Here is a 5,828-nt window from a genome sequence, read left to right as displayed (position 1 = left end):
AAATAATAAGGCATAATTTGTGAAGGGACTATAACAACTTCATCTATTCATGGTCAGTGTAAGTGTATTCTCCTAGGAACTCTGGTGTACTTTGCTCTTACACTGGCAGTTTATGGCCCTGAGAAGGATATATTTGAATGGTTCAGAAATACAACCACTAACCTGTAAAAAAAAAAAAATCCATGGGAATTAAACATATTGCACTGATGATAAGACACATCAATTTCATTTTATTTCCTCATTAGTAACTTTAAGCAGACAAAATGCATATTGTAATGTTGGGTACATGACACTTGCATGTTGCTATGCCTATATACTTACAAAGTATTCAATGTGTACTTGGTGGCGCTTAAAAATGTCATGTACAATTCTTCTAAACATTCTTACAGGGTTCCCATTTGCACTTCATCTTTCAGAAAAGTCTTGTCAGAAAATTGTCTGATGAATATTATTGAAAAAAAAATAAAATTTCAATTTTAGTTATCTGTTGGACATTTCTGAATTGTCTATTCATTTTACTTATTACCCGGTGCTTGCCAGTTTGGCAGTGGAGTTGATTTAGACCAGTGGCTGTACATGCAGAGAGTTCACTGAGCAGATTTTGCTGTTTCCAGTAGAATTGTTTCAGTCATACTCTTCTTGAAATATTAATTCTGAGATTCTAAACATTAATCCAAGGAAATAATCTTTGAGACAGAATTGCAAACTCTATTCTTTTGATTTGATGTTTATATGCTATTTATTGTGTATTGCTTTATAGTTTCTTCTGACTGACAAAGTAAGAGCTGTTGGATGTTGTCCTCACTGTAGGAGAAATTCACCCTTATGAAGAGGTCAAGTGATGAAAAAGCATTTAAGCCTGTGGGACTTAAATGGTGGATTAGTCCTCTTGAAGGAGCTGTAGAATTCATGCAAGGTTTTCTGCACCACTTACCATGTTTGAGTTGATGTTGTAAAGGGCAAGAAGGCCACCAGTCTCAAAGGGAGAGGGACAAATGTCAGAGGGAAGAGGAAATTCTGAGTGTGTCTGTGTTTATGAAAAAGAAACCAGTCCCAGATTGGTACCCCTGTGCAGAGGATTTACAGTGCTCTTGCATATCTCTGGTGGCAGAATTTTCCTGTGACCTAAACTAAGCACACATTGGACAAGTGCAGAGTCCTGTTGGATTCAGTGGATTTGTTCTTATATTGATTGCTTCTTTTCACTAACCAAAATATGTCATCTTCAACAATTTTTCAAGTGCAATAAGAAGCTTTTTAAATATATCAGCAGTGCAGGTTTTCACATTATCCTCAGTTGCATGCCCATGATTTTTATGGCAAAGTATGCTGGAAATCTACAGTGTACCCAAGCAAAATGACACAATCCAGAGAATGACACAGTCCAGCAAATTATGAAATCCACCCCTGGATTAATAGTTTTCTGCATTCAAGCTGTAATTTAGTACTGTCCTGGTTTCTGTCACCAGCCAAAAATTTACCCAGAGGTAACTGCACTTTGCTCTGTGCCTTTCCGTGGTTGAGAGTAGATTCTTACAGTTATCACTTTAACCTGGTATGTCACTCACATTGTTCCCTTAAAAAAATAGTCCTAAATCTGTAAATGCTGCTAACAGATTTTTTTCATCAGCAGCCAACAAAATACCTGCCCTCTTTCCCACTTTCCGTAGTAATAAATGATGAGAGTCCATTTTTCTGGGGGTTTTTGGTTTGATTTGGTTGGTGTTTGGTTTGGTTGATTTTTTGGTTTGGGGTTTTGTGGGGTTTTTTTTGGTTGTCTGTTTTCAAAAGGGGAAACAAACAGGGTTTGTTTTAAACTATAAAGGCCCCCTGAAATTTCACTGAATACTGAGAATACTGAGAATAATTTCATTGAATACAGAGTCTCTGTACCATCTTGCCATGGTATTATGCACGTTTAACACTGATGTGTAAGAGGGGCTACTTGCCCCTTTTAGCAATCAGGCACCTGCATGAAGATACACAGAGGTTTTCAAAAGCAGTGTTATAGAGTAACACTTGGCCCAGCCCTTTTGGTAAGTGTAAGGTAAAGGTAAAGTGCAATTAGTGAAATTCAGAGATAATTAAGTGGGGGTAATGAAGATGATTCCTTGCTTGACAAAGAGTCATAGTGTGTTGCCTTCTGGTCCTGCTCCAAGCACTTGGCAACATCCTGAGCCATGGGAGAGCACTTTTGATTATCTCTGGGCTCCTTGCTTGCTCTAGCTCTTCCTCCTGCTGAGTTTGCAGCAATAGCTTCTCTGCTGCTCAGGGCTAAGAGGCTGGGGCCTTATTGATTCTGCAAGCTGCACACAGGAAGAAAAGAAGACAGAGAGTGTTTTTAAGCAAGCCGGAAAGATTTTTTAGAAAGACGCCTCGCCTTTATTCTGTGGCAACTTACAGGAAATTAGCACTGATGTCAGCTGGTGAGGATAGCAACCATCCCTGCTTGAAGTATTGAGGGGGAGAACATCCTCCGGGCCGTGCCAGCTGGATGGATGAAAGAGGGGGCAGAGAGAGGAGGAAAACTGCGCCTGCCAGGAACATGGGAGACAGGTTGGTGCCTCTCTAGGTGTAGGACCAAGGGGGGAGTCTGTTGCTCTTCTTTTCAACCTGTATTCACGGCTAGAGATGCAAAAAGAAACTGATCCAACCAGGAGATTCACAAAGCCACTGAACAGCGAGAAACACCTTCCCAAACGTTGATGCCATCACCTGGAAAACAAGCAGTGCTTCCCGCTTCAAGGACTTTGAGTTGATTGAACTTAGAGGTGGGAATTTATAAAAGACAAATAAAAGAAGATAGAAGAAAATCAGAATTTGAATCTTGACAGATAAAGTAAGATAGAAAGTGCAAGCAACAGAAATGAAAAAAAATACCATTTGCAAGGGCTTTTAGTCCTGTATCATGGCACCTGCCAGCCCTGTCTCAGGACAAATAAAATATTTTAAATAATTCTGTAATTTGTACAGTGCATTTTCGTTTTTTTCTGGAGCATCTAATGGTAACCTCAGAGCAAAAGCACATATACCATGATGTGATCCATTTAAAGTACATCATTATATTGCACTCACTCACACGGGATGAGCTTACCCTCCAGAACAGCAGTAAGCGACATGACTAAGAGCAGTCATATTTATTTTGTCATCCACACCCCATGAAGGAATGTCTGTGCAATGAAGCATTGTGGTTTAACTTTTTATTTATTTATCTATTTTCATATTTCCCCAATGTTTATGTAAGAAGTTCAGATTTTAAAAAGCACTTTGTACTTGAAGATGAGACCAATGCAGTTTGTGATCATTTCTTCTTCCTGTGAGATTCAATGTTGCAGTTTTAGAAAATTTTCCCTGTAAAACCTTCAGTGGGATAGAGGAATTATTTTCTTAATGACGGTCTACATTTATTATCTCTACCAAGACTTTTAACTATACTCAAATCAGGCCTTTAAAGTAAAGTCCAGGACCTTGGAATTAACTCCAAAAAGCTGATGTAGGCTGTGGGAAGCAAGCTGAGCTTGTTTATTAATGAGAAGATGCATCCAAGTTTTCCACGCCTTTGAGGGTGCATGAGGATATTCCTCATGGCCAGCTCTACTGCACGGCTCTAACCCACCTGAGAGGTGGCACAGATTAATTGCTGCCAGCACCTTCACATTGATTTATTGCCTGAAGGTGGTAAAAAGCCATAGCTGCTGCTGGAGAGGAGGGTAGCAATCCTTCTGCTGGGAGCGTGGCAATGCCTCTGTGTCAGTTTGGAGCCTGGTTTTGACATTCCCTGGGAGCAGACTGACTCCTAAATTTTATTTACCTGGACACAGTTGAGGCTGGTGCCCTCTTCATGCAGGTAGCATGGGATTTCAGTGCCTCTGACCAAGTCTTGTCAGCACAGGGAAACTGAAGGTGATGCATGAGAGGATTAATCCTGTGGGACTGAACAGCTCCAATTACTGAAATATGAATGCAAGGTCTTCTTCTGGCTCTGCATGAAATTAGTGGTGGGCTCTAAGTTAGGGGGTTTATTTTTCAAGTTGATGAGCTCATAAACAACAGGCACAGCTGCACAGAAAAGTGCACACACACAAGCACAGCACTTCCTGTACTTTTCTATGCCGTTTCCTTGCCCTAGTAGATAACTTCTGCGTTCTCTGCTACTCCAAGCTCATGATTTTATAACTACTACAATCTCCTAGGGCACAGCTTCCTCTGTTTCATATTTGTTTTATACCTGCACAGCTGCTAGTGATGCTTTGTGTGGCACAGGCAAACTAAGTTTGCTCACTGATCAACAAGTTTGGTTGTAAGTTTTTCAGCAAAAAGCATATTGAGACTTTCTAAGGGAAGCCATAATGTATAAAAAGTGGGTGGTGGAAAACATGGATTTTCTCGCTGTACTCAGTGGAGCTAGGCAGTATCCACTGAAGTGGGAGAGAAATTCAGCATCAGTTCCTGAAGGTGCTGTTTTCTGAACCAAGGGTGGGAAGGAATCTGATGGGTGTTTTTGGCTGTGCTGCAGTTTGGCAGAGCATGTGTGTCAGCAGAAGCATCAGATCAGGGCATTTATTGACCACCAAATCATACACTTTTCTCTGCCAACACCATTCTTTATTTCCTTCAAAGTGGGAGGGATATAGCAAAGCTTTTTTCAATGCCCCTGTGACATTGAATCTGTGTTTTCATTCAAGAAAGGACTCATGATCATCTTGCCCTTTTGTAGGGCAAAACAAGACAAAATGATATTTCCCTTTAATGTTCAAAGCTCACAAAAACTGATCTTGTAAGGAACTAGGAATAGAGGGAAGAGAATTATATAGGGTGGGGTGGAGAGGAATGATAAATACAACAAAAGTGAGAAAAAGAAAGGCGTTGCCAGGAGGGAATGCTGCAATACCTCTCCCAGCACTGAAAGTCTAACAAATTATGAATGTGAGGGTCACAATTAAAGAAGGGTAGCATAGCTAAAGATTCAGATAAGACTGCAAAAACTGTTAAGGGTTCAGGGAGGAAATGAAAGAAATTTCAAAGCAAAGTCAGAGAGAGAAAAAGGCCTCTGAAAGAAGATGATGGCAGACTGAGAGAGTGTCACTTTGACACTGCTGAGATGCCCTAAGTCCCCAGAGCTGGCACTGAGGAGGCATCACATCAGATACCCAACAGAAAGGACTTCTGCTGTCACTCACAGGCGGCCTTGGAGCTGATCAAAGGGTACTGCTAAAAACCCAGACTGAACTCAGGAGCCCAGGAGAGAGCAGATTGCCTACAGGCAACACCTTGAGCATAAAATCTGTAGGAGACAATAAGGTAGAAGGCAATAGCTTGAGGTTCCTGTAGCCGCCAGAGACCCCCTCCCCATAACTAATGGGAAATGATGACATGATCTAAAGCATTCCCTACTCTTTTGGGGTAAAAAGACACCAGCAGCTTCAATTGGAATGGGAATATTTTATATAAATATTTACATCTGCATAACTCCCCTCTCAAAGCTGTACTGGATACATAAGGAAGTCAGCAGCAATTGCTTCAGGCCAAAGATCTGCTCCAGCTATCACAAGAAAATGGCAAGTGCAGTCATAGCCCTTGTCACCAGCTGCCACCCACTTACTTGGGTGCTTGCAGAAAAGAATGACAGACAGTTACTCTCTGACAATGGCAGTGGCATTCTCACTCCTCCATGGCTAAAAGGAACTCTAAAAGCCCTCGTTAAATTCATACTGAAAGAGGCTAAACCTTGATGCATTATTAATAAGCTCAAGAGACAAAACTTGGAAATCTCTCACCTCCTTCTGTACCTTGGGCAGGAATTTTCTTCCCCGAAATAATCTCCTTTA

General features: G+C 41.0%; 1 protein-coding gene across 1 annotated transcript in view; it reads left to right on the top strand.

Moving 5' to 3' along the window:
- CADM2 (cell adhesion molecule 2) overlaps positions 1 to 490 on the top strand; it is a 212,297-nt gene extending 211,807 nt beyond the window's left edge. Inside the window, exon 11 of the mRNA XM_017731426.1 lies at positions 1 to 490. This exon is cut by the window's left edge and continues 7,145 nt beyond it. The gene's annotated coding sequence lies outside the window, so the exon portion shown is untranslated.
- Positions 491 to 5,828: the final 5,338 nt, after the last annotated feature.

The sequence above is a fragment of the Corvus brachyrhynchos genome, unplaced genomic scaffold (assembly GCF_000691975.1).
Source record: "Corvus brachyrhynchos isolate BGI_N302 unplaced genomic scaffold, ASM69197v1 scaffold152, whole genome shotgun sequence".
Taxonomy (NCBI): Eukaryota; Metazoa; Chordata; class Aves; order Passeriformes; family Corvidae; genus Corvus; species Corvus brachyrhynchos.
The sequence above is the reverse complement of the archived record's forward strand: the minus strand, read 5'-3'. Positions and strand labels throughout refer to the sequence as shown.